Consider the following 12,421-nt stretch of genomic DNA (forward strand, 5'->3'; position numbering starts at 1 on the left):
ACTTAAAACACTCCTTAAAATTTAAAAGTAAAACTCAGTTTATAGCACTTAAAAATATTTGAATCACTGATTAAAAGCCATATTAAAATATTGTGTTTTGAGATTCTTCTGTTTAATGAAAAGAGTCAGTTTATTCCATTCTTGGGGGGGAGGCGAAACAGAAGGCTCTTTCTCAAAGTTTTGTTTTCGAAAAGAAGATAGCCTCCGTTTTGTCATCATAGAGCTTGAGGAAGTTAGACTTCACCCAATTACGAAGGTCTTCTATACATGCCTCGCATTATGTCGGTAACTGGTGTGGTGTAGGAAATAAATCGCAGTGGGTCGAGTACTGATGCTTGTGGGACGCCGTAGCGAAGACATTTTGGCTTAGATCTTATGCTGTCGACGATAACTTCTTGCTTTCTACCAGTAAGATATGGCTGGAACCAGTCTGGTGCAGCACCATTAAAACCTAGTCTGGAGGATAGGCGTTTAAGTAGCACCGACTGATCAATCGTGTCGAACGCTGCGCTCAAATCCAACAGGACTAGGGCAGTGGTTCTGTTGTTTTTCAATAGAGGAGACGCCATCATTGAGACTTCAGATGTTGATAGGGATGTATTGACGATAGATTTAATCATAGGTAGTAAAACATCTAAACAGGTCTGGAGTAGCCAGGTATATTGTGCCTTGTCCGTAGATTTGTCTTGTATAATATGTGTCGTGCAGCCCCCCCCCCCCCTGCACCTACTAATAGCTTTCTATTTTATGAGAAATATTGCCCTGATAGTTATTGATTATGCTTTGATTTTCTATTTTATTTTAATTTATTTTACGTCTGTAAATAGGTTCTATAGGTATCCTATTAAGCAAGTAAATTTTTATATTAAAGTAACGATGCGCCATTTGCATTTTTCGCTAAAATATCAATTTTCTCATGGCTTAATCCACGTTAATATGCACTCAGATTTATTATTTAATATTTAATCAAGAAATCAAACTCAAAATACTAACGCTAGATAATGTCCTGGCTTGAATTCAATCGGATTTAAAACAGGCCCACGAATAAATTCTCGCGAAAACAAATTGGCGGCGGGCCTATTACATAGCGAAGCAGCATAGATCGACGGAATTACAATTCCACTTTATGTAAATTTGTACATTCTGAATGTCGTTGAGCCATTTTTGCATGGATATTCCTATTAAAGATCCATCTTTCACAATACCCGTCTTCATTAGCCCAGTGATACTTTAAACCCCATTTCATTTTTCATTTCACAATATTGTAGTTTGTAGAGAGAGAGAGAGAGAGAGATGAGGCTTAACGTCCACACGACACAAACTAGGTCGTTTCGGGACTAACATATTGTTCAATTTTATTTCAATAATTCGCTTGCGCGTGAGGTCTATAGCAGTGGGAGGAGTCCGGAGGACCCGGAGAAAACCCACGAGGTTGGACAGGCGACCCTACTCCTTGTCACGTACAACCGGGGATTAGAAACCACACCAGTTGACTCAGTGACATACCTTTTGATACAGCGCGCACACGCTAACCATTCGGCCATCCACCCCACCCCCCCTATAGCTCTAAATCACGCATAAATAAATATTATTTAAGCTCAACCGTTCATTTTAACCTGTTAAAACAGTTTCATAGTGGTGGTCAAACCTATGTCTTCGGCGGATCTATTCACTTGGTGTGAAGGTCGTAAATGTCTCCCCCTTCTACACTCACTCTTATCGTTACGGATAAACTTAAAACATATAGTTACTCACAATAAAAAGGCATTCACCAAATTGTGTTTAAAAAAAAGATTGTAACGCCAAGTTGTTTTGCTAATTGTAAACCATCCTATTGTCTGTAAATTCTCCAACTTTGTAAAAAAAAAAATGACAAAAACCAGGCATTACATCAAACATTTCTACAGCACATGTTTCACAAATATCGTGTTGAAGAACGATTGTTGAACCTGCTATACGATGAACATATGTAGATAATGTTGTTAATACGATGCATACACGAAACTCAGATGCCAGGTTCATGGAATTTTGAAACCAGATAAAAAGATATTTTAATGTCAATTAGGGTCTGCATTACATGGATGATGAAACAAAAGTCGGACACTGGAACATGTTAACTAGTCGATTCCATGTCTTCTGGTACAGACATTTATTTCAAACCCCAAAAGTCAGAATGATATTTATGGCTAAGGGTTAGTTTGTTCTGTGGAAAATAATTAATTGGTTAACGAATCACCTTACAGCTTCGTGACAGAGACAGAAGCCGAATATGACTCCATTAACCGAATACGTTGCTGAGACTATTGTTGTATTATCCATTTCTGGTGATTCTGTGAGATTCTATAAGACTTGCTGGGTTTTGGTATGTGAAATGAAGCCAGACTGAGTACGCAGTTCGTTGAAATATGTGTCTATTGTTATTTGATATAATAACCACGTATACGTCTGGACGCGGTGGATAAGATCACCTTTTATAACAATACATGGCGTAAATAAAACATTGTAAATTAAAGTCGATGAAACAAATTGTATCTGTGGGAATGGAAATCAACTGAAGAAACACATTGCTCAGGGAACAGAGAGGAATATTATATGTATATTCCTTTTTGACATTTTGTCCAGACAGCGACGTACTGCCTTCATCGAATTCTGTTAACAGTTCTTTTACGTATACAGGAACTTTGTCCCGCACCACTCAAAATGGGACTCTCCAGACTGTACAATTCCCGAGGGACTGTTCCCGGCCAACACCGAGCGCCAGACCCACTGGCCGGCCACAGTGACACTCTGAACCAATGGATATATGTAGAGTATTTAACCTATAAATATCAACATTTACACTATTTTCTAGACTATCTATAGCTGAAGAGACCGCCATATTAACTTATGGTATAGATCTTCTTTTATCAATTAATGATGATTTATTATCTTGTATTATTATAGTATTACGTGTGATAGCCTATACTGTATAATTTAACAAGAGTTATGGGGATTAGTCACAGACAGGAAGTTTATGTATATGTGCTGTATATTAGTACCAGCCCACATCTCTTCAAGACTATTACCGTGTTTCCTGACAACATGTGATAATAATTTACTCTCTACACACACATAATAAACAACAAATGTCAACTATAAACCATACAGAACTCTGTCTAGTGGGGACCGGCGATAGAAACAGCCGGCTGATAATGACAACCGATAACGTTAAATCAACATTATTATACTAATAGGCACGCTCGACAATTCAAGGGGCCTTATCTTTAAAAGACATGTATTACTAGCAATGAGAAGAATATTCCCGGTTCCATATAAATGATCAGCACCATTACACTAATAGGAACATTCAACAATTCAAGGGTCATTGTTTTCCAAAAAAAAAACCTTTCATTACTAGCAATGGGGAGAATTTTCCCGGTTAAAGATTTCAAATAAATGATCAACACCATTACATTAATACGCATCCTCGAAAATTCAAGGATCATTCCCCGTTTAAAGATTCCACAAAATTGATAAACACCATAGACAAGACTTCACAAATTCGGCGGATATTTTCTTCAAATCACGTTCATTACTATTAATAACATAAACGAGAAAAGTTCCCACAGTTACCTAATTAGGCGTGGGGCGGGGTGTCACAAAATCAACGTTCCCTCAAAGATATCAATCCAAATTGTAGGCTAAGACACAATCAAATAGTTGAGCTAAAAAAAAATTTCAAATTTATTACATCCATAGAGATCTTTTAAGTTTCAATAATTTCAGCAGAAACATGTTTAACCTTTGTAACGTGTCTAGACATCTATTAAGAATTATGTGTGAACATATACAATCTATATACATTTGTAAATAGAATCAAACTATGTGTGTGTGTGTGGGGGGGGGGGGGTATGTTCGCTCATCACGCTTCACATAATATGTGGTATAAAATTAAACAGCATGGCCACGTGAATGAATCAGGGCTCAGTTTCTCGAAATCTTAACTAAAAATAAAATCCAATTTTAGTAGATACTTCAATTTTGATCGACTAAGCACTAAAATCAATCTAATATTATCCAATCAAATTACTAAAATTTGGATTTTATCTTAGTTAAAATTTCGTGAAATAGGCCGCAGGTAATCGAATATGGGCGCTGGGCGAATTGGGCCTCGGGCCCACACGTGGTATCAAATTAACCAACATGTCCCCAGGAATGTTATATAGCATCAAATGTGGGCCCCAGGTGATGCTGAACCCCGGACGAATTGGGCCCCGATCCCATACATGTGTGGTATCAAATGTATTAGGTCACCAAATTTCTGCCCGGCTGAATTTGGGCCCCAGACCAATTTGGGCCTTGGGTGTGTGACGAGGTCAAGATAATTTATGGACATCTATCGTTTATTTCCATTTCAGGCGATGGCATTTTCTAGAATCGTCATTTGGAAACTTGTAAAAACAATCGAAATTTCTGGAAAAAGTGTTTAGAAATAATTGGAAGGTTCTTTTTCTAGAATAAGTTCGAATGCTCTGGGAGTTGTGGAAAAAATGAGAAAGTTCTAAAAAATTCCTAAAACTTTATTAGCCGGGCCAGACCAGTCCAAGATGCAGAACTTTCTTAGCACTTCTTACAGATCTAAACGTTTGTCTTAAGTTTCTATTTGACCCACGTTGACTGTGTTCTTGATTTATTGCCACTTCGTGCTGTTGTACTTATTGTACGTTTTTGAGAGAAATTATCTCTCTGTTTTAGATTGTGCTGTACTTGTAATCCAAGTTTAGGATTATACCCATTCAACGATTATTCATCCTGTCAGATTTGTATATATTATTAAATTATTATATTGTTGTGTAGATTTATCTGATCGAGGTACCTTGAATCTGTCAACTACAAGCCATCTAATTTGTCCCCCGGGCGAATTGTGCCTAGGCCCCCGGCGAATAACGATTTTACCTTTACTCCGCATATGGTTTGCAGAAGGTGTTGATTATTATGATAAGGTTATGTCTGTCGCTTCCATTGTGAGAAGCAAATAAAAAAATATGATAGGGTGCGCAATCTGAAAATGCAATTACTTTTTAAATTAATGTTTTAGCTCAAAGAAATCCGATATTTTGTGATATCCATTAAAGAATTGAAATAATATTTACATTCCAAGTGCAAACATAAGAACAGATAATATTCTTTTGAAATAAATTGGTTGCAGACTAGGAATTGAACTATAAACAGAGGGAACCAGTACACATTTGTTGGGTAGATGCTACCTAAACAAATTATTCGATTCCAATTACTGACGGGCTTTGTTTTTATCAAGACGTCGTAAAACATTATAAAACCTTAGACAATGTAAATGAAACAAGAACAACAAATATATGTTTTTTGAGAAGAAACTCCTGAATGTTATTTTATTTCACTGTAGGTTATATACTTTACTGAATTGAACAGGGTTTAAAGTTTCGTCAACACTTTAATAGGGTCGGTTTGATACTAACATACTAGCCAGGATTTGAATCCAGGACTATTCTGGAAAATTGTATTATACGTTGAAGAGCAATCGGGTTAACAGATATGTGTTTAGGCCGACATTACGGCGGTGTTATTATCATTTTAATATTAACATATTTTACGTAGTATATTGAATAAATCCCCTTGATGTACAAGGAGTCACGGTGACTCAGTGAGTAAGACACCGAATTTGACCAAATCTGTTAAAAATTGTAGCCTCTATCATGCGCACAAATAATTGTTGACAGACGGCACAAGGGACCGACGCTCAGACAGGGGAGACAAAATAAGCCCACACTGAAATGTAGGCGTATGAAAATCCCCACATGGGGACATGGGCACTCGGATAGCTTGTATTGTTTTGTTAAATAAAGACATATTCAAGAGTTGCTGGGTTATAAGATACAATATTCACGACATTTACTCGTGACAGGCATATCAACTGATCTTGGGTATTATATAATTAATATGATGAATATCGGATACGATAAGAAGCTATGTAAACATTATATAAACCATATCCTTCTTATAACTCACTGTTGACAGTGGTATACACGGGACGTACGTTTTTCGTTTCTTCCGAACGAGTAGACGCCTGTCCTTGTCAGATTCCCACTGATATATGGAAACCAGGTATCCAAATCCGTAGGAACTTTCACGGCCAGCACCTGGATAAAACTCGCTATCTCCTGGTTAGTAAGCCAGTGTCATCCATCGTCATTCTTAAATCCTAAGTAGCAGAGAAGCTGGTTATATCACAGAGGATGGGAGCAAAATGTATTCATTGGCAACGGGTGGGCGTGACAGATGCTTGTGGGAAGATTGGTTGTATATTGTTTTACACCGATGTTGTCATTTGATATAACTTAGTTCACACTTCAATTGTTCAAACTGTAAAAATATCTAGCGATCAGTGAGTTTGTGTATAACACGTATAAAACGTGTTATGCGCTGGTATTTTTTGTTGCGTCAATTTCATTTAATTGCAGGAGAACCGCGACAGTCTTAAAACTTGTGAAAAGAAAGTAATAAAGTAAAACAGGACAACCCCAAAATAATTATAAACCATCACAGATCTATATCAAATCAAGTGAAGAAGGCGTAACGACCGTGCCCTTCTATTGGGCTTTCACATCAGGGTATGTAATACGAAATCATAAACACACACACACAGAGTGTTATATGGCGGTAAAGCGAAAGCTGCTAGCCAGTTCCATACACATGATTCAATTAGAAGTAATACAAATGGATATTTATATGTAATTGATATTCAAGCAAAAATTATCCTTTAAATATTAACACAGACAAACTTGACAGTTTATCGCAACACGCACAGGGTTAAACCTCTTTGATTTATTATAAACGCCAGTGCTGAATCGGGATGACCTGCTAGTATTCGAAGAGTATTGGGGTAAGCTCTTTATATGGTCAAATTTTTGTTGCAATTTAAGATCACTGTGCTGACAATGTAACACGATAGCCCAACAGTAGCTACAGACCTGATAGATTGCGATCTCACAAAAGAAATCAAAACATAAAATCCAATGATATCAACAATAATTATAATTTTTCCCATATCAGAGATGTCGAGCTCTATCGGACTACTATTGTGCATAAATAGAAAATAATGTTAAGAAAATGCAAATATTATGTATAGGAATGCTTCGGGTACCAGCCAAAGTGAGAAACACGGATTTCAAATATAATGATTTGAAATCAGTTTGGTGTTCTTGTCTGCTGATCAATGAATGTCTTCTCAACTTGTTTCATACAGGTTATCTCCCCTGAATAGAAATAGTTTACAAATCTATTAGTGTTTATAGGGGAAGAGTAGTCTTGACATCTCGGTGTAGTTCACAACTCAAGGCCTGTTATTTGTGGAACTCGGTTGCCCAATTCTGGGTAAGTACGTGACAAGGAGTAGGGTCGCCTAAACGTCTAAGGTACAATTAGCTAGCCCTCTCACAGCCCCCACCCACCGCCGCCTCCACCTCCACCTCCACTCTCTATATATATAGCTATTCTGTAGCTATATAACAAAAGTGAAATGTAATCGATATCTTTGTTTGTACAACCTATGCCTGTGTAAGCGATTTTTTTTTATCCATTATCAATTTACCAATCATTTCGAAAAAATAAGCATGAACGTCGTTAAACAATATGATTGATAAAACAAACTTGTAAATCAAAGATGAATGTGTTTCTATGGTTTCTCTTTAACCCACAGTTGTGACATGATCTGGAACATCTCTAAATATTGCATATAGCTAGCAATCAACTTCAGTCTATCTTATAGGGGTCAAAATACGTAGTCTAGACTGTACATATATACAACAGCCCTAAGGTATATTTTTAATACCTCGTTTCAATAATTTCTGTTCCGTTTTAAGTTCAAACAGAAATACACCACGCTTAAAAGAAAAAAACAAACAAACAACGACAAGGAAATGGCGATCAGATGATATTATTAACAAACTGGAAGCCAGTCTACCTAGTGAACAAGAGACATGTGCCAACGCCACGGGTGGTAGCTCAGTAAATAAGGGCGCTGCTGGAAGTCCGGGTTTGATCCCGGTGTTGGATTTCCGGCTTGGTTTCAGGACAGAGGACCTGGCAAGTTCTCGTGTACACGTTGGAATGTACGTGAAAGAACCGTCGACAGTTAGAATCCGAAATAAGAGTAGGTCGCAGTGCCACTGTCCCGTTAAAAATTTTCTCGTAGCACCAGGGTGTATGCCCATCTTCATTAGCCAAGATGCAACAGAAAAGAAGGACATTATAAAGTCGAATTTCATTACATTTATAACGCCACAGAAAAGCCGTTCATTTACACGATTTTCTATGTACCTGTTGAAGCTAGGCCCCAAATACAATGTAATACTTCTGATATCTACCCTTTTCTGTTTATTGATTGTTTAGTCTGCTCTTTATTCATATACTTCACAAACAACCACTCTTACAAATTAACATGTCGCACAGTTTCTATGGCAAGGATGTTTTGATTAATATTTCTTTGAAATTTGACGACTTCATATAATAGCATTGCTTGTAAATTAAATCACGAATGCTTTATTAAAGACAATAGCGTTATGCCGGCTACAATAGGTGACGTTTAACGACTTGTTGACACATAACGATACTTCAGATAGGTTATAAGATTTCATATTGTATATAAGTGTAATATAAATGTAAGAGGATACAAGAAAGAAGCAATGGAAATGATGCGATCGGTTTTAACGGTGGTCACCTGCTGAATGGCGTTTCTTATTGCCAATTGACGTCATGAATTATAACGTCAAAAAATAAAAATAGTAAGGTCGATAATCCGGATAGAATTTCGCAGAAAGCTTAGAATTAACAATTTAGGAAATGAAATGAAATAGGGTTTTACATCCCGACTGGGCTATTGAAGACGGGCATACAGTGTGCTATGAGGGAAATTCTGCCCGGGCAGCGGCACTATGGCCTACTCTTATATCGAATTGCAACTGTCAAGGGATCTTTTACATTTTATACGGGACCTCGGGTTTTCGTCCCATCCGAACGACAGCTGTCAAATAAATAAATAGTGAGTAAACAGGAGAACATTCTGCAGTACGAATGGCTAAAACTCAACTCCAATAGTAAGTGCAAACAAAACCTATAAGACTAAACATGGCACAAGCTATACAATCGTATATCGAATCAAGCGAACGGATCCGGCGGCCAGTCGTAAGAATTCAAATGCTGTTCTGTAGGAAGTGATGACACTCTCAAAGCAATTCTGTACTCGTGTCTGATTTCTTTTCGGATAGTTTCATTTTAAAAATCCTGATATTCGCATTAATTTTCTTGCCTTATGTGTCCATATTGTCAATCATGGTTAAGGATCAATAAAACGGTCTGTATTATGCGTGTGGTCTCGGTAGGTCTATTTCAATTCAAAACACTTCACATCTAATTATTTGTACTGAACAAATCGTTTGTTTTTCACGCTACGGACTTTAAAATGAGTTTTACTTTTTTAGTCACGCAACCCAGTCATTAGGTCGATTAACCATGAATCATTCGATTGTCAGAAGTTTATCGGGAATTATTTTATTTTCATATTAGCGCTAATATATCGTATGTATTCGGTTATGGCATGTAACATTATCTTAATGAATAGAGGGATTAACTATTGATCATGATCATAGTAGAAACATCGATTCAAGATAATTTAAAAAAACCCGGACATTGCGATATTAAATTGATTCCTCAAAGGGAGGAGATTTCAACAGCGGAGCGTACAATCATACTATACAGTTTTTATAATATTTAATCAATATTATTTGATATATTATCACTAGTATGTCGCAAATCACTGTAGAAGATAAATGATGTGGAGGTAAGTTAATGAATATCAGTAATTACTTTATCCTAATATTTCCGTTTTAGATGTTGCTTTATTGCAAATGGAATGTCAGTAGGGGTGGTGGATGTCATACACCAGGCGACGCATGCACATATTGATCAGGGGCGGATCTAGGAATTTTGAAAAAGGGGGGCGCTGCAAAATGAAGGCATTGACCGCGGAGACGGGGCACGCTGCTGTGGGGGCGGGGGGGGGGGTGGGGTCCCCAAGAAAATTATCCGTCATTTCCTTGCATCTGTAGCCATTCCAAGAGCTATTTCCCAGACTGGTGTGTTTGAGTCGATGGTTTGAGTCATTTGGGATCCCTACAACGGGTTGGGAACGGACATATTTGAGTCTGAGAAAAGGCACTTTCAGCAGTAAAAAAGGGCACTGTCGAAAATTAGGGGGGGGGGCGAGGGGCGCGCCCCCAATTGAATCCGCCTCTGTTGATCTTGAGTCACAGATGGTCGAAACTGGCACTGGTCTGACACGACCAACGGCCACGTAGAAGTCATTAGTTATTAACCCTGGTTTGAGTTATGATGCAATATAGGCACCTGCCTAATCTCTTCCGTCATCCTTTGTATAGAAAGGGTTTATAAGCAGGGGTGAAAATGAAATAGGCAGACAAGGCAAGAGTTAGGACTGGACAGGGGTCATGTAAGTTAGTTGGGAGTTGACACCCAAGGGTGTCAAGCCAAGCTAGGACCATGGCTCCCTCAACACAAGCTAACTACGGGGTCTTAAGTTTTGTACATGATATGTTTAAAGAAGAACTACAGTGTTATATGAAGTTTAAAGCAGTGTTGTTATCAAGAACCTGATGTAAAGAACTCAAAAGTGTAACAACAGGCTTAATCACAGCAAGTAACCCTGGAAACATACCTTACTCGTGCCGACACCAGTGTAAGTCTTTAAAAAGAAAGAGGTGAGATAACATTGACAGCTTCACCTAGCACCCCAGCACCGGACCACTTCTTGTTAGTGTTACCTATATAAAAAAAACTGTGACTGTCGCTTTAAACCACGTATCACTTTATGATCAGTTGATTACGTGACTCTGGGAGAAACCAGGTTGACAATCGACACGCTTGAGAAGATACTTTTTGAGGACTATGTAGCCCAACTGTCTAAAACCACAAACCCAAGCCCAGTGCGTGTGTTGAAAACTTCACACCGACACGATACGAGAAATTTATTTGACATTGTCAGTTTTAGTCAAAGTTTCAAGCCTTCGACGACTTGGACAATTAATTCAAAAAAGAATACACGACATTTATGGGTAATTCGCCTGATCACAGACATCATGCATACATAGTCATGGCAACGACAGAAGACACCCACGACAATATTGATATATCAACTCCAGATCAAGAAGCAACCCTACAGAACATACCACCTACAATTCTCACAAGAAGTAAATTAAAATCACGGTTAATTATAGTTCAAATTTCCTTTTCATCAGCACATGAAAGTATTTTGGAATTCATTGGTAAAAGGCCTATAACAGGCATTGCCCAATTTTCACCAACAGTCTTGAGAACTATTTTGATCGAGACTGATGTACGTTCAGATGAATTAACCGAAGCCTTTGATCAAGTAGATTCCCATATACATGAAGATGGAGATATTCCTCGAAAGGTACAGCCTGTCTTCGATGAAGCCATTAAAAAGGTAGTTGAATTTAAAAGAAATATGCAAATAAGATATAAAATTTTAAGAGCCGAAGAAACAGATAGATATTCCCTCAATAGCAGCATACGTCCAAAGGGCTCAAGAAAATCAAATAGAAAATCTGATACTTCTTCACAACCAAAACCTCCAAATCAGAGCGACCACGAAGAGCGACTTCGGAGGCCAAAGTTTTGGAAATGAATATTTAAGTGGAACAAGCTCGACAAAAAGTAGAATTAGCCAAATTTGAAAGAGAAAAAGCTGAGAAACTATTTAATTTACAACAGGAACAATATATGAAACATTTACAACTAGAGAAAATATTGTCTAAACTCAAGGAGGATGCGGGAATGATTCCGAACCTACAACGGGTAGATAATGCAGAGGTTTTAGTAGGTTCCACGCCAAAGACACCCCAAGTACCCACTATTGAAACGTCCCCCCCCCCCACAAAGAGTGACAAATGAGGTTGAACTTATTTCAGCACCTGGTACGATAAGCCAACTGAAACAACCTGAGGAATCCCGTGATACGAAATCGTTAGTCAAGATTATGACTTGAACAACCTTATCCCCTTTGAAGCCTATCATATTTGTTGGTGATAACTGATGTTTCCGAAATGGAGATGTTCGTTTCGAGCTTGTTTCGAGAAACACACAGACGATCCAGAAGAATTAACGGGTTTCTTATCAGATTATACATCGGGAGAAGCACATACATTGATTGAGAGTAAATTACATAGACCAGCATATGAAAACTTTGTACAAGCCATGAACAAATTAAGATGAATACGGAAACCCAGTCGCTATCCTGGCCAAAAATGAAAGCTAGTGACGCAAGAGACCTGAAAAGTTTTAGCAATTTCCTAGATAATTGTTTAGAATC

Source organism: Patella vulgata, chromosome 5, assembly GCF_932274485.2.
Source record: "Patella vulgata chromosome 5, xgPatVulg1.2, whole genome shotgun sequence".
In the NCBI taxonomy this organism is placed as follows: Eukaryota; Metazoa; Mollusca; class Gastropoda; family Patellidae; genus Patella; species Patella vulgata.